Here is a 24,573-nt window from a genome sequence, read left to right as displayed (position 1 = left end):
ATTAATTTGGATTTTGGCAGAAATTGCCATGTTTTAAGCTGATTTATACCTGGCTTTGTCTGTCCACATTAGAGAACTGGATAAGGGCAACTACATGACACGGATTTTATTGGTGTGCAGTATGAACTCTGACTATAACTGGCTGTCTGGGATTCAGCAAACCCAGAAGGATTTGGGTAGGACACCAGAACACCTGGAGGTCTCTCTTTAGTCACACAGTCCTGACACTCATTTGTTATCAGGTAGGTCTTGGAGGGCACTGTGGGGTTTTGGCACAGCCCAACCCCAGCTGTCTACTTTTCATTGTATAAAATACGGTGGGGGGATAGTATAGGGAAAATAATAAAGGACAAGAGCAGAGGACACATCCTCTTTTGGGTGGAATGTGCATATAAAATTAAAATGGCTGAGACCCAAATAATGAATTTTTCACGGATGATGATATAAGATAGTTCAAAAATGTGCAGAATGCTGAACTATGACTAAATGTCTTTTTTTTAGTATAGTAAGATATCAAAGCTGCTTTATAAACAATACACATTCATTTGCATCTGTGTTCTGTGACCCATGTGAGTGTGTATGTATTTTGCACTGTGATATTTGAACTTAATTTCAGGATTACTCTTTTTACATTTGGAGTAAAATAAATCAAGATAATAGAGAAATGTTAAGGCCTGAAATGCAACACATGCAACATATCACACATACTTCAGTAGTAATGCTATGAAAGTTTTGCTGTTTAGCTCACACATAAACCCTACTGACAGAACTCAGTCTCTGCATCTATCCCAAAATCCTTGTGCAAACAAAACCTACAAATAAAACTACAAGCAGTGTTTTCATCTCTGCTTTACAGAGAAACTAGACCAGCAGCAGCTCACAAATCTCTGCTCAGCAAGGGCACATCTGCACTGGCCCCACTCCAACAAGGCACTTAAGCACATGCTTATATTAGGCACTTTAGAGTCATCAATTCCATGATTAAGTGCTTTCCTGAATTAACACCAAGGGCTTGGCACCTTGCAGGGCTGGTGCAACAACCTGGCACGAAGGATATGTGGCTGTTCATTGGGAATGAGAAGCAGAAAATGACTGTGACTCGTCCAGACCACTGTGAGCACTGCAATTTGATCTTTCTCTTGGAAGGACACTACAATTCATTCATCTCAGAATCCCATTTTCTGCCATTTTTACGATGTAAAAAGGCACAAAACTGAAAAAGCTTCCAAGGGAAGATCAGAAACATCCAAGTCAGCATCCCAGCATTTCAAATATCAAATAATATGGTTAATTCAACTTTGAGACACGCAGGGTGTCATTCAAAACTCACATTAATCAGTGGGATTATTAGCTTCAATGACCTCTGGATCATAAATGAAAAGTCTAATTCTGGAATCTGGGCAAATGGACAAAGCTACTCTTTCAAATAAAACAAACCAAAAAAAAAAAAAAGATTGTCCAATGACTTTCCAACAGTATACATCCTTCTGCTGCTCAAATCCCTTTGGAGGATTTATTTTTGGAAGACTCTGAGCTGTGAGCTTTGTCAGTGGTAAGCAGCTGACTTGACAGCTCCACAAGGTGTAAAATGAAAGGACAACAGAGCCAAATAAATAACAGGTAATAGAACACGGCTGTCACAAGAATAAATGCAATTTATATCAAAGTATTTATGACCCAAATATGCATCAGAGCATTGATTGACTCAAATAAACGCAGGGTATGATGGCTGTGTGGTCTGTCAAAAGGATTTTCCTGTTAGAGGCATTTCCCATGAATCAATGTTTGCAATTACTCCTGCCAGTGACAGCCGAGGCTCCTGAGCCCAGCCTGGGCTGGCACAACTGAGGTGAACAAAAGCAGGGCCCATCCCCAGGTGGGATGGAAACCTGAGTTACTCTGGAACAGGAGGTTCTGTGACAACTAAACACCACAAAGGAGAGACCCCATCCAGAAGACACAGAACTGTTTGTATGTTTTTACAAAACAGGATTGAACAAAACCCTGTAAGAATACTAACTGAAAGGCTGCTAAAGGTAGCTCCTCTTGTTCAGGACATCCTCAGTGGGAGAGAGGGGCAGCAGAAACATGTTTAACCTGTAGGCAAGAGGGCTGGGCATAAGGCAGAGGTTTGCACTCCAGTAAAGAAGCCTGGAACTTGTGCCAGCCTCCTCCTCTCTGGCTTCTCTCCCTTCTTCCACAGCATTTTCTGTTCCTTGCACTCCCCCACTCCCAAATTAATAAAACTGAAGTGACACCACAGCAGCTGCTGCTTCAGCTCAACCACAGCCACAAATCTTTTCTATTAGGGCAGCAGTGGGACAGAGGTTGGCATTGCATTTTCCTCTTCCCAATCAACAGCTCCTCTTCCCATTTTCACTTAGAGACATCATAGAATATTACAGCTCTTGAAGAGACAGAGAGTGCAAGTCAGGGCAGGGTTAGAAACCCACTGGGATTTAAGATGAGCTACTGTGGAGGCAGTGATGGCACTGGGAGCAGCTGTGGGCAGGTACAGCTCTGGCAGTCCCATTATGGATGTGTCCAACTCATTTCTCCTGGTAAATGATCTCCAGCAGGACCAGCAAAAGTGGCTCAGCCACAGCACAGGGTGGAGCTGAGATCCATTTCTGCAGGAGTAAATTATCATGTGAGCAAGGGATGAATAAACAGACACACAGTGAATGCCATCAAGGAGGGAGGTTCTTTTAAGTACAGGTATTTTCGAAAGGAGAACCCATTTGTCTTTATTCCTCCCTTTGTGGCTTAGCCACTGAAACACTGCCTGTGGTGAGAAGGCAGGAAGAGTGTAATTGCCCAAACAGGATGGCTTGGTGTCTATTTCTGCCTCTGGATGCCTGTCCCACCCTGTACAGGTGCACAAGCACTTTCTCAGCCAGCACTGCCCAGCTTTTCTGTGCGTGGCTGGAATTACAACAATGTGCAGCATAAAAAGCCTTACACGTCCCACCCAAACACCCACCAGACAAGGAAATCATCCTCCCAAGCCACTACTGCTGCTGCAGGTGCTGCAGCTTCAGTCCTATTTCAGGATTATGGCCAGGGAGCTGCTATTCAGACACACTTTCTCCTCTCAAGAGCTCCCTGTGTACCCAGGGGAAAAGTAAATCCAACAGTGGAAGCAAAGGAGATGAGAGAAGAGGAAGGAACTGTAAACTTTATATTTAACACTCACAAAAAGCTCCTGCCTTCTGGAACTAGACACCATCACTTCTATTTTTCTCTTCTTTCTCTCCAAACAAAACTTTACCAGCTTGACTATACAGCTATTCCCTGAAAAGGCTCTGACCTGCCAGCTCTCCACTCTGGGATTCCAAAGACACTTGCCTCCATCTCACTTGCTCTTTTCTTTAGTGGACTTTTGTTTAGTGGACTTATCAACCCAGAGATAACCTCAGAGAGGGGTTCTCCTGCCAGCAGGTCATCCACAGAGTAGAATCAAGAAGGAAGAGAGGCAGTGACAGAGGCACACACAGGAGCTGCTGTTCCTCAGTTCCTGGAAGGTTGAGTAGATCACAGGCGCCTCTGAAAAAAGGTCCCTTCTTTTGGTTTTGACTTTAAGCACACAGGGCTTATCTTTTCCTATCAGAAATAATGCTAGAAAGGTTCAGGGTCAGGTGAAAATAGCTTTCTCTACACAAGGATGCTCAACAAAAAAAACCCTAGTGGGTATCTTTGAGCTTTGAGTCAGCAGAAATCGTGTGTACACATCTAATTGAGTGCTGACAGTGAGCTTGGCTCTGTGGAAGGCAAACCCAGACAGCCTCTGCCTCAAGGGACTGGCATCCACTGAGACACTGCTGAGAACTATGTGCTGAGAGGTTGATAACATCTTCCCAACAACAAATTTCCAAACAATGAGAACACCTAAACAGGCAGCTTGCCCTGGATGGGATGCTCCATGGGTGTGTACAAGTGCAACCCTGGGATTTGGTCGAGCCACTTCTACCCCAGGGACTTTCAGTCATGAGTGCACGTGTTTCTCAAGCTGCTTGTGACACCAGTTACCATCCACCTGCAATGGTGAATAAAACTCTCCAACATCCTAATCGACTCCTCTTCTCCACAGACATGTTTTTGCAATGCTTCCCTATTTTAATTTTTATTTTCTCTATGATTTTATGCTATAATAATAGCATAAATTCAGTACATACAACACATTTAATCATGGTGAGGCATGGGACAATTTAGAAGGAAAGTCAAACATTAATTTCTACTTTAGGGCTAAGGAAATTAAGACACAGGAAAGTGACCTGCCCATGATGAACTACAGACATCTGGAACCCACACAGGTATTCCAGCTTCAGCAGTGTCCTCTTTATATGATCATATCTATGCTGGAGTGGTTTCTGAAGGTCTACAACCACAATTTAAAGTGATTTTTTCCTTACAGCACCGTTCAAGCTAAGAAAGAACAAAGATCCTTTCATGCTACTTAACCACTGAACCTGAACTGTGCCACAGTGGCACAATGTGGTGCTGGTCCAGCACTGGAACAAGCTGCCCAGGGCAGCAGAGAAATCACCATCCCTGGAGTGCTCAAACACTAGGTAGTTGTGGCATTGAGGGGCATGGGTTAGTGGTGGAGTTGGCAGTGCTGGATCAATGGTTGGACCTGATGATCTTAGAGGTCTTCAGCCTTAATTGGATGATTCAACCAGGATTGTATGATATGACCAAGGTAAAACTGATACCCAATGGTGGCGCAGCCCAAGGCCCCGGGAACCTCAGCAATGTGATTTTACACATTCATCTTTTGAAGGAGGATGAATTAATACAAAACAATATAATTGATTTTAGAAAATACCACCCTGAAAACCATTCCTGCCACAGACATTATTATAGGTACTCTGTTACATCACTCTGCACATGGGCTTTGTTTTACTTCATTGCTAATTCAGCAGCCAACAGATGGATCGTGTTACTGCACTTTGCTGGGTGCAAAACACGAGACCACCAGGTTACAGACTCATGCAGACAAGAAGTTTCTGACAAGTGTGAGGAGCTTTGAAACACCATCAGTTCCATATGCCATGCAAAGCTGTCACACACTGACAATGTTGAACACAGGAGCATTAAAAAATAAATAAAAAGCCTGAGAATGCACCAAATCAATTGGAGTTAGGTATATGAAGGTTTGGGTTGGATGTGGTCTGAAATGTTCTCCCAGAACAGACCACAGGACAAAATGGAGAATTTTATAAATGCCTTGTGTCCTTGTGCTTGTTCAGGAAGGCAAAGTGAAAAGTCCTGCACTTCAGCCACAGCCCAAGGCAGTGCCACAGGCTGGGGACAGGGTGGTTAGAAAGCTGCCAGTGGGAAAGGATCTGGGTGTGCTGGCCAACAGGGGCTGAACATGAGCCCAGATGTGCCCAGGTGGCCAAGAGGCCAATGGCATCCTGTCAGGAAAGTGTGGCCAGCAGGAGCAGGGACACTGTCCCCTGTAGTGAGCAAGGGTGAGGCCACACCTCGAGTGCTGCACCCAGTTCTGGGCCCCTCACTGCAAGAACAGCATTGAGGGGCTGCAGCATGCCCAGGGAAGGGCAGCAGAGCTGGGCAAGGGTCTGGAGCACAAGGATGAGATGAAGCACCTGAGGGAGCTGGGGGAGGGCTCAGCCTGGAGAAAAGGAGGTTCAGGGGGGACCTCCTGGTTCTCCACATCTCCCTCCTGGTTCTCCACATCTCCCTGACAGGCTGGGATAGCCAGTGGTGTTTGGACTCTGCTCCCAGGGAACAGGGACAGGACATGAAGGAACAGCCCCAGGCTGTGCCAGGAAACACTCAGGCTGGACTTCAGGAGGAATTTCTTCACTGAAAGGGTGGTCAGGCATTGGAAGGGGCTTCTCAGGGAGGCAGAGGAGTCCCCGTGCCTGTAGATGTTCAAGGATCAACTGGACGTGGCACTCAGTGCCCTAGGCTGGGTGGCAAGGTGGGAATGGGTCAGAAGTTGGGAAGAGAGGAGAATAAATGTTTTGAAGGTGTGGCCCTAATTCCTCACACAGCCTGCGTTTCCCAGTGTGTGTTTCTGTTTCCCAGGAGACTCTAGACCATGTTTCCCTCACTGCAAATGCCACTCATCAGTATTTAAGCTCCAATCTTGTCTTTTCCATAGGGAGAACACTGCACCATGAGGTGCCAGTTTTTTCTTTAGCACAAGCTGATACAAAATGTAAACAACATGTTTAGGATGAGTACGTGCACACACAGTTGACACACACACAGCGAAGGAGGCTGTGGTACAACACCACTCAGTTCCACTTGCTGAGACAGGGTCAGAACCTGGTTACAAAAACACCACTTCAGAAGCCAGACAAGGCCTGAGCACAGCTTGTCTGGCAAGTTCACAATTCACTCAATAGTGCACAAGATGCAGTGCTTGGAAGAGTTAAGTACTGATAATTCCCCCCCTTTTCCTCACTGCAGAAACCAGATTCTTCCAAGGGTTAGCCCCTATGTTCCCAGTAAAGGATATCCTGAAGTTTGCTTTGTTCACCTTAACTAACAAGAATAACTGCTTCAGTGGGAATTGCTGGGAAATCCACTCCTTGGAAACAGAAAGTAAGATAAGACTATCCAGAAACCCAGCACTCAATTTTTTAACTGTTTTTTTATTAATTTCCTACATTATGTCAATTGAAGCTGCACTTAAAAATTCAGCCATTCATATATTCCTTACTGCTGAAATCATAAGGAGATAGTTACCACAGTTATCAATTCACAACCCTTTTATACATCTGAGGTTCAATTCCATCCTGCTGTACTTCAAAATTTTTACCTAAGTGTACAACAGTGGAAAAGCCAGAATTCTACTGTACTGTTTTATCTCTCTGGATGTCCAAGAGATTTACTTGGAGCAGGAGCTGACATGCCACAAGACTAAATTTTGAACAGCTGTACAGAGACAACATCATTTAAATAGAAAAGAGGAAACCCCCTGCTTCTGCTTTTCATTGTGGGAATTACAGTGATCACATTAGCACTGTTTTAAAGGGATTTGGGCAACCTCAACATCAATAAAACTGTTACTGAAGGGATGGTTCCAGCACCCAGCTCCCAGTCCATCACTTCCCTTGTGTCTGAACTGGTGCTTCACTGACCCTGCAGTGGGAGAGCAGCAGCCATCCAGCCCTGAGGAGCAGCTTTTCCAATGAAATAATAGTAGCAGAATGTCTTCTGTGGCTATGAGAACTTGAGGAGGAGTAGACACCACCTCTCCTCGTCAATAAAAAAAAATATGCACATTAGTGAGTTCCACAATCTGGTTCATTCCATGCAGAGGGAAGAGGAGGTTGTGGCACAGCTGGGTTTCCATGGCAGTGCCATACAAAGCCATGCAGATTATTGCCTAAAACAGCATTAGATTGCTGGCACTTGACAGCACAGCCCAGAAAACGTGCTTTTCTGGCAGTGTTTAAACTCTGCTTTTGCATTTCTTACTGTTCAGAAGTGATGGATTAAATAAGCCAAGGCCAATTCTGTTTTACAGCTACTTCCACTTTGAGTTGTTTTCCTGCAAAATGCTTTCAGTGTGGTTTCATTTAGACTCCTGACCAAAGCTGATGGAAGACTCCTTGATTCAGTGGGCATTACAGCTGAGAATTTTATTTAGATAGAACTGCTTATGGCTTCTAATGGCAGCAGAGATCAGAACCTCTGTGCCAATAAAAACACTTCTGCACCAGCAAGTTTACTGCATCCCTGTAATGTTTAAGGTTATTATTGAGAAAGGCACTGAGGGCATCAAAAAGAATTGCCAAAAGGGCAAAACAAGTTATTTTACAGTAAAACATTAAACAACTGGAAAAGGGACAAGCAGTGTGGGATATGGAGATCTAACACCATGAGTGGCAAGGAAAAGGGGAAAAGTGAATCACCTCCTCTCTTAGAAGACTGACCAGCCAGGTGGCATCAAATAAGACTGGCAGCTGAGAAATGGAAATCAAAGGAGACCTTAATTCACAAAACTTAACTAAACATTGGAATTTTATCACAGGATGCCCCAGGAGCTCTGAGTTTATGTTTTTACAAAACAGGATGGAACAAAACCCTGCAGGAATACTAACTGAAAGGCTGCTAAAGGTAGCTCCTCTTGTTCAGGACATCCTCAGCTAGCCAGGATTTGGTATACCCAGGAATTACCACCTTATTCTTGTCCTGCTCATCTTTTTCTTCCCTACATACGTGATCACAACCAAACACTGGCTAATACACCAAAAGGACATGTGGTCTGGAAATTACAATTATTCCCACAGTATTCTGAAAAAAACCCCAAACAAAACCAAACAAACAAACAAACAAACAAACAAAAAAACTTAGGAAGACAAAACTGCATCTGCATCATTTCCACCAGCTTGATCAGGCAATAACTTATTAACAGACCCCTGAGCTGCACCTAACGTATTTCTAAAAAGCTGGAATGTGGCTCACAGTTACATTTCTAAAACCACAAGTTACTTTGACCCTGTACATACACAGTTATGAAGCTCCCAGTCAGAGCTTTATCCTGTTTCAGTTTCTCCTCCATTTGACTTAACCAGCTCTGAGTGTTTGAGCACTTTCTGGTCACAGAGGGCAGCAGGAGGTGTCAGCCCTGCCCGGCTGTGGTGCTCACACAGTGCGTGACACGGTTGGTTTGCCATTGGGCAATCAGTTGCAGGGAAAGTTCATTAACTTAGTTAGCCAATTAGGATGGATTTGTATCCATTCTGGTCAATCCTGAATTAGACATGAGATCCCAGAGGTGCAGAGACTGGTCAATAGCTGTGCAGCACTGCAGCATCATGAGTGACAGAGCTACGACATGACCAAAATATACCTAAACCAGTCTTGGCTGCTGGTACAGACATAGCCAGCAATCACTCTAGCACTCATGAAAGTCTGCTCTCAACAAATAGCAGTTTTGCTTTTCCCTTTCTGTGCAGTTTTCCAGGATGTTCTGCCCGTTTTCCATCCCTCTGAGAGCTGCAGTCACAAATAACCCTCCAGCTGGGACGAGGCTGCTCCTATTTGCCAGGAGGATGAAACACCTACACCCAGGGCTCACAGCCAGAGAAAGGTGTCTTAAAAAAGCATTTAAATAACCACAAACCCCAAAGGAGCTTTATTTTGTTCTGCTCCCTTCCTCTACTCGAAGAGCTCTTTCTTTGCCATTGCAATTATGACTCTGGGCACACGCACGGAGCCGCATCCGCAGGAGCCTTCGGAAGCAAAGGTGAGATCTCCTCAAGAACTGCTCAGACTTTCCCTTGTGCCAGTACAGAGCTCGTGTGACCATCTGGAGAGCAAAATCTGAGGCCTGCTGAGGGCTGAAAACTAAGCTTGTCTCTGTTGTGGCAGCATGAGCTGGAGGCTGGAACTACAGCGAGTCCCTTGGGGCAGGGACAGGGATGTGCACCTTCGCCCTCAAAGCCTTTCCAAGCACAGCAGACACTTAAACACATCAAGAAATGACAGCCTGAAGCTGGTAATGCAGGATAATCTAAATCCCTTGATCCTTGAAATCTGCATTGAGTACCATGAATTAGATTTAACTAGCAATAAAATACTTTAAATCTGTTATTCTCATAATAGAATGATGCTTCATTTGTATGTGGTATAAAGAGAAATAATGTTCCTGGTTCCCATTTGAGATAGGGGGGGAAGACTGTTTTCATACTAAAATGAGCTTTGCCATCCTTCTCTACAACAGCACTACCAATCCTGCATCCTTCCTCAATGAACATTTTAATTTCAAATAATTAACTAGGATGCAATGGGAATTATTCTGTCTCAATCTCAAAACCTACTTCCTGCAGCAATAGAGAACAGGATAGAGAGGAGACACTTGTACTGGGTAATACTAATAAATTCCTTGCCACATGTTATTTACTGACAACAGCAGTTTCCTCAGAAAAAAGAAAAGAAAAACAAGGCAATAGGAAGTGCTTCCCCTTCTCTTTAGAGTGGAATCAAGAGCTCCTCATGTATTTGTGAGGGAGATCATCTGATACATTCTCATTCCACTTCTTTCAGACTTAAGGTTTGTTTGGGTTTGTTTTTTAAATGAAAACCCTAAATAAATGACTATTCCACAGTGGGAGTGCCTCGCTGACCTCTACACACAGCTCTCATATCTGCTGGTTGCATTACAAAGAGTTACAAACTCTGCAGGAACCAAACATTCTCTTCCCAAACACGCAGCCGGGGACTCAGGAGCTCGCTGGTCCCTCATGGCCCAAGGGATTTGGGCAAGGCTGGGACAGGATGCTGATTTTGCCAGCAGTCTTGGCCAGAAAGAAACCCCCAGCCCCTGCCTTCCACCAGGGCCACAAGCCCAGGGGGATTTTGGAGCTACCAGTTCTGATGGCTGCACTGCTGGGAGCCAAGGAAAAGCTGCACAAAGCCTTGAAATCCACACGGCTCTGCTTTGGGAATGGGGAGGGGGACACAGCTCTTTGCTGACATTCTCCCCAGGCTGGCAGTGGCATTGATTGATTTCGTTTTAATTATTTTTACAGTTCTTTAGGGGGCTGTTGTAGCATCTATTGTGGGCTTGGCAAAACACGTGCTCCCTCTTTGGAAGGAAAAATGGCCAGAGCTGCATTTTAATGATGGAATTGGCTGTCAACCACCACAGCACTGACAGCCTTGGGACAGCATCTAATCCGTTAGGACACAAGGAGTAAATGAGAGTTTCCTCTCAATTTTAATGTCTATCATTGGCATCCACCAAAGAGAGTTAAAACTGGAGACATTTCTGCAGATTATGTGCTCCAGAATTGACTCAGGAAAGGACGTAAGCACAGGCAAATGGGCAGGAAATGCTCTGGGGTGAATGAGAGACACGCAGGACACCCCAGATCTTGTTTCAGTGTTATCACCAAGGCACAGGAGCAAAGCATTGCTGTCCAGAGAGGGAAGGACAAGGAATCACACTCACACTGTGTGTTTGTGCATGTGCAGATAAAAGTGTGTCAGGGCTTGGTAGCAAACTCCTTCCACACCCTTTTTCACAAAACTGTTCCCTTTCCAACTCAAGCCATACGTCTTCAAGAGTGCTTATAACAGATCAGTAAAATGCCATCTTTTAAAATCAATAAAACTCAATAACTAAGAAAATTATCAATCTGAGGGGAAAAATACAGATTAATCTCTGTATTAGAGCTGACTTCCTTCACAGGGGTCAGTTCACATCTTTCTGAATTTCCAAACACACTGACTTCACCCTGGTCTCCCACTGCCTGCCTCTAGATATCTGGAGCAAGGCAAACATTTGTCAAATTAAACTGAATTCTAAGGGATGAAAATATATTACTTCTCATCACAAGAACTTCAAGAGGACATCTAAAATATCTGATTTTTATTCACTTGCTCTGAGATGCAGGTGGTGCCAGCAAGGGGTACTGCTCTTTAAATCCTGCCATCTGCAGCCTTATGCTAATTCACATTTTTAAGGAATAGAAATCACTGTGGAATGAGAATATGCTAAAATTCACAGAAGATATGGATATAAAAGCCATTGTGGGTAATTGCTTTGGTTTGATGCTTATCCAACAACTCAGAATTGTCTTATTTTCCTCAAAGATTTTCCTCCTCCCAGGGCCATTAGTGCTATTGATAGCTTCACCTTTATTTGCAGAGGAAACACACACATTTCATAACACTGCCTAGCCAATCCTTACTTCTGAAGAGCTGTTTGCTGGTCACAGAGGGAATTTCAGTATTTTTCCTGCTCAATTACCTACTTTTTTCTGGGTTGCCTGTAAAATGCAAAGTATCTTGTGCAATGACAGTTTTCTATATAAGCTGCCACCCATTAGGGGACTGGCCCAAAACCACACTAACTTTTCAGGGGAAATTTCTGCAGTGCTGAGTGGGTTTCAATTCAAAGCACCAACACAGAAAGAGAAAAAAAAAATCATCTCACTGTGGAATCTCACAGTTTCTCCCTAGCAGCCGTGTCCATCTTTCTGCCTGAGGCATTGCCAGTGAATAAATAAGTCCCCTAGTAAGATATCTTTCATTTAACCTCAGGAGACCACTTCATAAGAACACAAGAACAATGACAACAGATCAGAAAACCATGTAGCCTTGCATCCTGTCTGTGGCAGGGACAGCAATCAGATCCTTCCGAGGAAAGTACACAGAATTCCTACACAGGCAGCTGAACTACTCAGAGCCTGCCTTCAGCACTCCCAAGAATTATAATGGGTTATCCACACAAACATCTGATCTTTTAAGCTCAGGTCCTGACAATATTCCTCGTGACATTCATTTCCACAAGCTTTCCACTTTTCCTTGAGAAGTTTTTGGAATGCTTTCCAGCAAACTGACCCCTGCTGATTGTTTCTGCATTGTGAGGAAAAACATACACCTTATATCCTTTTCAGGACTTTCATTATGTTATGTGATTTTACATTACCCCCCTCTTATTTTTTAACCCCCTCTTATTTTTGAGGACAAGCAAAATAGAAATAATGATTTTTGAAACTCCTCCTGTGAGAAGGAAGTGGAGGGTGTATGTGAGAGTGCAGCAGGGGCCAGGGCTAGCTGCTCTGGACCAGACATGCTGGCCCAAAGTGTGGTTTGTGTGTAAATGTCTGGTTTCATTATGAATCACAAATCCTCTACGAGGCAAGGAAGGAACCATTTGCTCTCACTTACCCTGAGCCCTGATCTGATTCTCATTTATTACCCATCATTAAACTCACCCAGCCACAGAAACCGTGTGCTCGTGTGCTCGGACACAAACAATCACCAGCAGCTGCAAGAGACAGGTAATAAAGTGCTGAACCATTTCCGAGTCTGATTAGCAGCACTGTGAGGGTCAGGGAGGAGTCTGAGCCACCAGACAGCAAGATCTGCTTTTGGAAGAAAACAAGGCTCCAGCCCCTCAGCAGTTGTCAAGCTGCTTTCTCCTGTGTTAAAGAACACCAGGTAACTCAACCTTTTCTCCTCTGAGAGTCTGGCACCTAAACTACAACACAGATATATAAAACTATCTACTGATTCATCTATCCAGATATAGATATATAAATAAAGACATATTTATTTTAAAATCCTACAGGCTTTCCAGACAATCACCAAACCCCAAGTAACAAGATCCACAAGTGAGCCAGAGGCATTTTGAAGATGACCTTAAGACATCCAGAATACCCTAATCTCCCACAGTTTTTTATGTCCAGTAAGCTTAGAGAGAGTCTCACCATCATTCAAGCATCAGTGGTCTGAGAACAGCTCAGGGACCACAAATATTTTCTATTTCCTATCCCATGCCACACGATGCCCATCAGCACTTCCATGGGCTGACCCATCTATTATTCCAGATGCCAGTAACATTTCAAAAAGCTTTTGCATCACAAAGTAAAGACAAAGAAACATCATCATTGACTGCCATTTGCAACTGCATATTGAGGACTAGGACAAGAGCTGAACAACCAGCAGGCCACAAATAAACACCTGCAGTGACAACAGCCTTCATCCCACAGTGAAGAGACACCCCAGGATGCAGGGAAGCCTCTCACACCACTGTAGGTGCTGTGCAACAGAATTATTTGCCAAGTCAATGTTGTGAGCAGTATTTAGAAAAGCTCCTGCCTCTTGCTGTTATAAATGACAATTTAGACAAAGAGCAAGTGTTTCACAGTGGCTGGGGGGCCTTCAAAAAGGGACAAATTAGTTTCAGGAAATTGTTGAAATACTGGCATATCCCAGTGTTTAACTTGCCACGGTTTGGAAAAGGATCACAGCTACACTGGAGAATGAATCTCTGTGTGTCTTACAGAATCTCTGTTTTACAGTTGTTATTTCTAAGATTATCACCCATGTGTCATTCCTGACTTGGAAAAATATTCTAATGCCAAGCTGAGCTGCAGTTCCAGGAGTGAGCTTTGCAACTGAACTTGTTCCTATGGATAAAAGAACAGGATATCTGTAGAAGACTTCAGGGTTAATCACAGAACAGCCATGGAGTGTGACTGGACCCTGTTAAATAATCCCTCAGTTTAAATTTCTTTGGACCAGTATCTTTCTGGGGGAACAAGAACCACTGGGAAAAAACCACCCTGAAACAAACACTGCAATGCGCAAGGCTTGCAAATGCAATTCCTTCATGCATCATCAATTACATTAATGGAGAAAAGGAAAGGCAATATTGGCTAAATCCAGGGATTGTCAAGGTATTAAAGAAGCCCATTTCAATTAGGTCTAAAAATGTAGAAGGTGGGCCTGAGGAACGACCAGTGGCCCATCTGGTGCTGGTTTGTGTTCAGTGCCTGTTCCATTCCCCTCCCAAGAGACCAGAAATGCCCCGAGGCACCAGCTGAGCTCTGCCACCACAGTCCTGTTCAGCTGGAAATGAACCTTGGGGGAAAACTTGGCATCGTGCTGCCCAAAGTCTATTTGCCTGGTGGCTAGACAAGAAACCAGTTTCTGGATTATGAATCCAGAAAGAATAAGTTCAGTAAGTACAAATGAGACAATTTATACATCTTCTATATACAATGCAAGTATTTTCTCTGTTCAGTGTGTCATACACTGTCCAAGTCTCTGGAAGGTGCAACATTAGCAGCTGGTAGGAATATCTCACTGGGGAGTTTTTAGTGAAAATTCAATATCCATTGTATAACATCCTTTATTATACCTCTTCTGCCATAGAACATCCTCTATGAAAACAAGGACAACTTTAGACAATCTGCTTTTAAGGAAAATGTTTGCTCTCTTCATGTTTTTGGGGGTTTTTTCCCCCAGAGATATTTTCTTTTAATATTTTACCTTTGTTTTGCCACCCTCCCCCTCAATATGACATATTTGCTGTCACACTTGCTAATAATTTTCCCCATTATCACATCCATGGGTTTCAAAGCAGTTGGCAGGCAGCAGGGCTGCTACGTCAGCCAAAAGCTGGAAGTCACTGAAGGCTCTGGGTGGGTAAAGCAGCAATGAATCCACCTACATTTTTATAAGAATTTTCTAAGAATTGCAACCCAATAACTCTTTGAGACAGAGCCTCTTTCCAGGCCCCCATGACTAAGCCACAGAGCTGAGGCAGTCCCAGCTCCCTGAGCTATAACAGCAGTCGTACCTCACTGGTGCTCCAGTGTGATGGTGGGAGATGCCAATTTAAAAATAAAGCAGGAGATGGTGAGAACTAAACCAGCAAAAATCATGAGACATTTTCATGCTCCTGTTCTGTAGTTTCACTTTCAAGAAGACAGGTAAGGGAGATGGATTTATCTAGTGAAATATTGCATAGTTCTCACTGTAATAACTGTTTACATCAGCTCTTCTGAAGTAATATCTATTTTTAGTATCAGGCTTTTAAAAGATTCTTAGCTCAATCACTAATTTTGAGCTTTTAATTTACCCTGGGAGCAATTTTTCAGGTGGAATTAGTGCCACTTCACTTTGATTTGCAGGCACAATTAGTAAGTTAAGCATTTACATATCCCAAACTACACCTGGAAAATGGAAGGCTGCTTTTCAAAAAAGCCCATATGCTTACATTAAATGGAACTAAGTAAAGACTTTCTTCTTTTTCTTTTCTTTCCATTTTTTAATTGGTGGTAAAGTTATTCTTTAACTCACCCATCTTTCTTAACATGACTCATTCTATCACAAAGGCTCTCAGGAAACAATTCCTTTCTTTGTCAGACTTTGTCAATGATTTCTAGCGCTCAAGAGGTGTGGCCAAGGGCACTACAAGAATTTTATTGTTATTTATACTGCCAGGTAGTTTGGACAAAACCACAGGAGGCTGAAGACACAAACACAGTGCTGACAACTGATACCATCAATTGCTGAGGTGACCAGGACCACTCACATCCCTGGATGAGGCAGACAAGGAAAAATACAGTAATTGTGAATAAGGCAGAATTAAAAACAAAGAATTCATGACATATTTCAAACATCCTTCAAGGAAAACAAAACAAATCCAACCCAACCCCAGACAGACAAATCCTCTGCTGAAAATGTCAATGTGTAACTCTTAGCAAGGTCAGTTTTAACAGGCATTCATCAAAGGCTGGCAGGGGATCATCCTGCCTCCACAAACTGATGATCCAGACAAAGAAGAAAATAGGCAAATGACACAGAGAAGAGAGCACTTGGCCACCACTGTCACTGGAATGATCTCAGACACAGGGTGGGATTGTTGGGGTGGCTGTGCAGGGCCAGGAGCTGGACTTCATGATCCTTGTGGATCCCTGCCAACTCAGAACTCTCTATGATTCTATGAATTGTAAGTTCACAGAATTTACAATAAAGAAATCAAAGCTCAAACTGTTTTACCTGTACTGCCTCCCCAATTCACTTCCAAGTCCACCCCAACAGTAATTTATTGTAACCATCCATTTAAAGTTAGTGCAGCTCCAAATAAGCAAGTTTTTGTAACTCCATAGCTCTTTAGGGCAACTCTTTGCAGGAAAGGTGTATTACTAATAATGTTCTCACTTCAACACCACTGTCCCACAAGAAAATAAATTAGAGGTGCCTCATCTCCAATTCAGCTCACCTACAAAGAACAAGGGGAATGATGCAGTAGGAGAATATGTAAAGTAAGTCTTCTGTAAACATTAGTGGATGAAAAGTTTGGAAGGAGCAAATGGTTAAAACTGTTCAAATGTTTAATTGTTAATAACCTAATGTATAACTGAGTGGGGGAATAAAAGACATCAGAACTGAACTTCCCCTAGAAATGTCCTTTCCACTGAAAACCAAACCACTGCCCTGCTTGCAGCAGCAAAGACCACAAGAATTTGTGTGAACCTCTCCTTCTACTACTCATCCCATCAAAGAACTGTTTGTTTTTCACCTGTGATTTAAAAACCTAAGCCTTCCACAGTCATTTGACTACCTTAAAAACAACTGAAGAGAGTTTTAGCAAAAAAATGTTTATATACATTTACATAACTGTACATGTACAGTGAATTAGGGTAAGTAATGGATTATGATCAGTAATATTTTCTCTCCAAAACTAGGCTTCCTACATAATTTAAGCAGAAAATGGGTCTTTGCTCTATAATCTTACATCAGCATACAGGAAACATCCCCAAATATGTGCATGTACTGGGGGAGGCAAGGGGAGATTGATACAACAATACACCATTCATGCAAGTCAGGCTTACTTGTGTTAATTGGAATCTAGTTCTGCAGGCTGCTAACACTTCCCAATACCACGAGGAATGTTCACTTTTTACATAAGTGATGCCCTGGAATTCATTGCAAAGCCAGGTACAAGTGCCTGTGAATGAGTCACTCCTCCTCAGGTGCATTTGGGTCTTTATATGGGAATCACTGCAGCCCTGCTGACCTGTTCTTGCTTCTGCATGGCTACAGTTCCCAAAACTGTGGCCCACAACATAACAGCATGTTCTTTCCAGCCAGACACGTAGCAATGCTACTTTTATAGTGATAAATCACTACACAAATTTGGTTGTAGGGATGCAGAATGGTCTGGCCCACAGCCCAAAAGGTTTGAGAAGCACTGGTTTGGAGGAAAAGTCACCTGGAACTCCAGAGAGGACATCAGAGAAGCAAAACAATTGCATGGACTGCTCCAGGACCCCAGCATTCCCACTCCTGCAAACACAGCCCTGGATGCCTGCTGTGTTACAGGAACCAACCTCAGTGCTCTTCATTCCCAAACAGCACCTTCAGTGCTCCAGAGCCCTTCACACTCTGTCAAGACTATTTGGGTTATCCAAGTGATCTCTCTCTCAAATCCAACAGTACTGTGTCACCTTGGGGATCTTCCAGTGGGCACAGACCAAGCCTGACCTCTTTCTCACCTCATCTCTCCCTGCTGTTCACATCCTCACTGCACTCACCTGCAGAACTGCAGGTCTGTGCTCTAAAAAGTGAGAGTTCTCCAAGTGTGGGAGACAAGACAAAACCAAAACAAGCTTAAAATACATCTTTTCAGAGAAAGCACTTGAGGCTCCCCTGGGATGAAGCATGTTAAATATATAAAATGTACTATAATTATATAAAATGTACTCTAAATATATAAAATGTACTATAAAAATTAGGTCTATTTTTTCACTCTCAGTTAATAGAAGACCCTGATCCAACTTTACTGAAGTCAAGGCAAAAAAACCTTTCCCTTCTGAGCTAACACTTCCCTTTACATTGGGCCCAAGATGTATCAACAGCAACTGATGCCATACTCAGGCCACACACAAACACTCCCCTGGTCACCACACTTGAAAATTAAATTTATAGGCAGAGTGAAAGCAAGAATTAAAGATAAGCAGCTTTTCCACTGACTACCAAAAGCTTAGTGCCACTGAAGAAGGGGAGGAAAAAAGTAACCCACTTATAAGATTTTTGAATATAATTCCGTGCTTCCCTTCCAGCAACTGGTAGCCATAAAATACATAATAACTGATAATGTAAATGTTCATCTCCCTCTTTCATAATTACAGCTATGGTGGTAATGAAAAAAGTCAAGAGAGCCAGACCAGCCCTTCTGAACTATTTGTGCACAAAACTGTCCAGATACCAGCTACATGAGACTGCACTGCTGGTACTCAGAGGAAAATGTTGTTTGAAAGTATTACACAATACCAACAAAAATCCTGTCAGTGCTTGAATCAAATTCTGAGGTCCAAGGAACATACATGGGGGGGTGGACAGGCTGTGTTAAAAGCTGTGGGGACTTTGGGTGGAATAATAACTACTTCTCTAAAATCTGTGGGAAATCTTTCCCCTCATTACTATAATAAATTGCAGAAGTGAAGACAACCTTGGCAAGAGGTGTCTAAACTACAGCCTGAGGAAAAAAGGCCAATTTCTACTGATAGTACAGATGTGCCAGAGGCAGCAAAAGTGCAAGTTTCCCTCACAACACCCAGCCCAAGAACCTGAAAGGCCAACGGTGAGGACAAACTTTCCTTGTGCTAAGCAGAAAGACAAGATGGGGGAATGAATTGTTATCTTGTGCTACTGGCCATGCATTATCATAAAGTGGAGATATTAATGAAGACAAGGCAGTCTGGAGAGCTTCCCTGTTCTAGTAGCCTGCACTCACTTGCTGACACAAACAACTGAAAGACAAAATACAACAGCAGCTGAAGCACTTCCCTCCTCTCAGCAGGAAGCAAGGACACCTTCCCTTCCCACCCTGACCATTTCATCCCCCCCAAAGAAGATTTACTTTGCAATCCAGGGCTGTCCAGTGAGAACACAGGCTGTAAATGGCATTTTTATAGTTCAGTCCTTGGTGCATGGGCACTGGGCCAGGGCACAAACACGTTTTCTTCCAACCTGCTCACTGATTCAAGACAATACTCTGCTCCTTGATTGCAGAGGCATTTCCAAATAGGTTTAAGTGCTTTCATGAATCAGACCCTCAGACTGCCGTGACTTCCCAGGAAATCAGACTGTTCTAGCACACAGGAGAAAAAGACTGAGCAAAGGATGTAGGTAGGAAATAATCAAGCTCTGGACTTTGTCAACTCACTCCAGTAAAATAAGACCAACCCTTTTCATAACATTAATGAAGGCATATGGAAGGAGCCCTGCTTTCTCCTCTTCATTGCTTAAACTGACCTTGCTTAATCCCCACATGAGCAGAATCCCACAGAAGGTAGAAAAATGTCAGAGAAAAGGACACAAAGTCAGGGATGGAGGGGAAAATGGGAAGAAAGGTTTTGCTCATTGTTGAAAGGGCCTTGGAGGATCTCCTGGCAGAAAGAGAGCTCCACCCTGTCATGCCACTTTAAGCACCAGACTGCCAGAGAAGTAACCTGGATTTAAGAATGCTTAGTGCTGTTGGAAGCAGGGTAGGGCATGGTGGACCAAACCATTTGCAGTCATAAGAAGAGCAAGCACAAAGTACTCTATAAGCATTCTATCTCACCTCCTGGCTGGGACACCTGAGGAACCACCTCCTTGGGAAGTGCTCAGGTGCAGGAAGCCATTCACCCAAAAGGAAAGCCCATGAACTTGAAATAGAAAACAGAAAGTGTTTAGATTATGATTTTCGCTGTTCTAGCAAGAAGAACAGTTAAGTGGTGGAGTAGGAAGCAAAATGTGAAGATGGAGTCCAGTTCTGCAGAGCACAGCTGAGGAGAAAGTGTCCATTTAGGGAGAAGCAGGTGGTAGAAAAGAAACAAGCAGCACCTGCAGCTCATGTAATATTCACATATTCAGGGGTAGCACCTGGAGAATATTTCTGCATGGAATAAATAAAAATGTTAGAGAGGTACAGCTGCCACCATAAGCCAAGGACAAGATGGGAGTGAAAGGATACTGAATTTCATCAAGTGTGATTTATCCCACCCTTGTACTGCATCCACTATGTTCAAGACCCATTCTCAGTGCATGTGTTTATAGCTTGGTGGGAACAATCACAGCACAAGAGAGCTGATTGTGTATTTGTGAGGTTGTAACCTCCTGAAAGGTTACACTATGCCAGCTCAAGAAGTAGGGCAACACAGGCAGATGAAAGTTCCACTTTTCAAATGAACAGAGACTGTAGCTGGAATTGACCCTTACAGGAAAAGTGAGCTCACAACAAGATTTATGAAAAAGTACCTGGCATTGCTTGGCTTTCTGGGAAATCAGGGGCTGAAAGGCATCTAGGGGAATGCCCATCCCTCTGCACAGGAGGAAAGGTAAGTTTCTTCAGAGCCCTAGTTATCTATGATTATTCACCTTTCATGAGTCTTTGCTGACCTCTCACCTCCTTACATTCCTTGTGACCTTACACTGCACACTTCTGCCTGCCAGGGTTTCCTCTAATGGCATCTCTATGTTACTCCTGAAGACAGACACTCTCCCCCTCTGCATTTCCACGGAATCCTTGCAATAATCTCCATTTGATACCTCTCAGTTTCCACCGGCAGAAGTCCCCAAGCTGGAGCTGTCTGGGTTGGAGGATTCAGGTGCCCAGTAACAAGCACCAAATCTCTGGCTCTAAACATTAACCTCATTCATTAATTCATTCATTACACTAATGCTGCATGTTCAGGAATAAGACTGTAGCTCTCATCCTGGCTCTGCCTCAGACCTGCTGTGCTACTTTGGGCAGGTAATTTTTCCCATTTGGCTTTCTTGGTTTCCCCATCCATAAGGCCCAGCCTTATAAGCCCTCCTGATATAAAACATCCTGAGATCTTTGGACAACAAACTGTATCATGAGCCAACCACTGCTATTATTAGAGCTCTTGTGTGCTACAGAAACACTGGCAAGAGACACAAAAGCGAAATAAATTCAAGGGCAGAGAGAGCAGACAGAGCAATAAAGCACAAAAATTGTAGAAGGAAGAGAAAATAATCTAGTCAAAACCAGAGCACAGCACTGGGGCAGTACTCCCATGGTACAGTGTATATGGAAGGATAACACTATTTTGAAGCAGTTTGAAATCCAGCTGCAGCAGTACAAATCCAGTTGTCCACTTTCTTGGTCTTTGTGTTCCTAGTGGCCTGTAGTTCTGTAGCTGCTCCTACCTAACTCCACACATAGATAAGACTTTTTGTATGGTTTGGTTTATAAATGTATTGACTGGATACAGCTGTACAGCTCAGGTAGGCACAGAGATGCTCCACCACCTTCTGAGTTCAGCCAGGTTTATCCTTTCTCTGGCTGGGAAAAGCAGCCAGTGAGAACTGAAATGCACAGGAAAGCTTGGCTGCAGAGCTGCGGGATGGTCAACTAAATCAATATTTACACAACTGCATATGTAGTGCTTTAAAAGGGAAGATCAGCACACAGTTACAGCATCATCTGGAGATAAGTGAAGCTCAGATCACCAGTTTTATGTGTGCCACTCTAGAATGCTATTGAGCAAGCAGCAGTTGTGCTCCATCAGTCAGCGTGTCCTCTGCTGTCACAGGATGCTTGCTGTAGAGCAGACCATGGTCTGCTTCTTTCCATTATGGATGAGCCTGGATTGTCCTGTGATTTTTCTGTACAGAGAATTACAGCGTCTCTATAACCAGTTTACATTTTCTCTTGGTTAAAGAGCAGCTTGTATGTCAGGATTAATATAAATGAGGATAAAAATTCTATTTGTGTCTGCAATTCCTAAGGAACAAGTCACCTTTGCTTTCCAGAGAGCATCAGAAGCTGGGAGTATGGACTGGTTTGGAAGTGATCAGAGGGAGAGAGATACCAGATCAGCATTGCCTGCCAAGAGTGGGGAGTGGGATGAACACAGGTCAAACACTATCCTTGGTGGATTTCTTTTCCCCACTTTCTGTTTGGATTTTCAGAACCATTTCCTCCTAAAAGTTTGTGCAACTTTGCTTCTCAGTTAAAAGGCTTTTTAAATTTTTTAAAGTTTTCTATTTTATTGCCTTTTTGATGAGTGATATGAACTGCATATAGACTACATTTCACTCCCCCTCATTAACATTGTAAATTAATTTAGGACTCATTTAGATGCAGGATTAACAACCTGAGGACTAATCCAGTCTTTATTCAGAGGACATAATCAGGATGAGCAGTCTTTCGTCTCACATCACTCCATTAGTTAGCAGGACCATCTCATGGGAAGCAAACAATATTTGTGTGTCTGCTGGCAAAGGAACTGTTCAGGGTTAGGGCAGAAGAGTGGGAGACACCTGGCCTGGCCCCAGCTTTGCTCCAGGCTTCTTCTGCAACCCTGGGCAAGTGCTTTTAAACTGCACCATTTCCCCTTATTTCAACATTGAGAAGTCTGGTTTGGAGAAAAGACAAAAGATTAGAAGCAATGTTTGTGGTGGTTTAGGGCAGCATCTTTTATTTAAGCAGGATTAAGGATACCTGGGCCATGGGCCACCTGCCAACACAGAAACTTGGTAAGCTGGAGGAACAGATTGAATAAGCCTTCAGTTACATGCCTCTATCCTTATTTACATGAAATGGTTTTATTTTCCGAGCACTCTTTTCCTCTGACAGCATTGTGATTACTACATTATTATCTGTATTGCAGAAGCAAAGTGAAATCCTCAGTTTTCAGATCAGCAAAAAAAAACCCAAGAGAAAACACTGTTTTTCCAAAAGCAACAATAACCTGTTAGAAAACTTGACACACTCAAGAGAAACCCTGCACCATCTCAGTGATGCTGTTTTCAGATGCCCTGTTTGTTTGCTAGAGAAATAAATAACATATCTTGCAATTAACAAATGAATATACTGCTGAAGTTAGCTTTTACTTGCTGTCAATGAATAATCTTCAGAAGGATTTCATCCACTGAAGTGAATGAAGATTAAATACATGCTTTGGCAAGTGTCCTTTTACGCCAGAATATTTTCTTGAAAGCACTTTGTGTCTAATGATACATTGAGGACCTTGTCCCCCTGAGTACAATAAATAAATACAAATAATTGCTGTAGAAGAGAATCTGACAGACAGGCAGTGCCATTTTGGGCATAACTGATTGATGCTTCATATAATCAGTGACACTTGTAAACCTGAAACCTTCTGTTCTGGACACATGCTGCTCACATCAGATGAGCTGAGCTCTGCTGTCCCACAAGGACAGCATTTTTTAAACATTTTATACAAATTGTTATTAATTGTTTGCATTACAACATTACCAAGAAGCTGCAACCACAGATGAGGACCCTGCTGTGCCATGGGCTGCAGGAAATAAAAAAGGAGGGGATATTGCAGTGGTTCACATCATTTGAAATCAAAGACCAATTGATGGAGCTCCAGAACAGTCTCACCTTTAGTGAGATCATAAAGAATGAATGATTTTCTACAATTGTAGAATTTCACAGATAAGCTCCTGACAGGTGTTGGGTATCCACCATGATAGCATAGGAAAACATGTCATGCTGGCACACTATTTCAAAACCTAGCAGAATTCTCACTTTTTCAGAGATATAATTGTTCCAGCGTGGTTCCCTCAGACAGATGACAGTGACAAGACAGCTACAGCACCACAAATCCGTGACTCTAATTAATAGTTCTGTAGGAGCTTTTCAAAGCAGACTGTTTTCTTAAAATCCTGCATTTCTTAAAAATCATGCTACTCCTTTCCACTCTCCACGAGGATCAAACTGTGCTGTGGTGTGTGCATGAGACTGACTCAATGTCACCCTGTGCAGCTCACTGATACAGGCCCTCCTCTAAGCCCCCTCAGGACAGAGGCCAGAGAAGCTGAGCTTCTCCTGGGCTTGTTCAGCTCTGCCTAAAGATGTCTGAGACATGAAAATGCCTGCTCCATTGAAAGGACATCAGAGTTGCAATAATCCCTCCTTACACAACAAGAGAAATGCTGGAAGCTAACAGCAGAATTCCAGGGCTGTTGTTAATCCATGAGTTCTCATGGATGCAGTGGCTGTTAGCCTTGCCTACAGCTTTCATCCTCAGGTTCTTGCCCCAGTGAGTTTCACATTTTCATGCCACACCATGCTCCAGGGACTGTCCATTCAGCAGATTCTCTGTCAAGCACTTGAAGGGCAAAGTACATCACACTTATTACCAACTAAAGAAGTGGACAGGACCCTGGTGTTGGTTTAGCATGAGTTTTCTAACCTAGGGGAAAGAACCACCTCCTGTTTGAATTTAGTTCTTGTAAATAAAATAATTATTGGTCCATTCTACACTCAAGTCATTCTGAGATCCAACCTCCTGGCCA

The 24,573-nt window shown here is 43.2% G+C and overlaps 1 protein-coding gene across 1 annotated transcript in view; it reads right to left on the bottom strand.

Moving 5' to 3' along the window:
- LOC115911757 (protein spinster homolog 2-like) overlaps positions 1-24,573 on the bottom strand; it is a 113,421-nt gene that overhangs the window by 53,558 nt on the left and 35,290 nt on the right. The window lies entirely within an intron of this gene.

The sequence above is a fragment of the Camarhynchus parvulus genome, chromosome 19 (genome assembly GCF_901933205.1).
Source record: "Camarhynchus parvulus chromosome 19, STF_HiC, whole genome shotgun sequence".
Classification (NCBI taxonomy): Eukaryota; Metazoa; Chordata; class Aves; order Passeriformes; family Thraupidae; genus Camarhynchus; species Camarhynchus parvulus.
The sequence above is the reverse complement of the archived record's forward strand: the minus strand, read 5'-3'. Positions and strand labels throughout refer to the sequence as shown.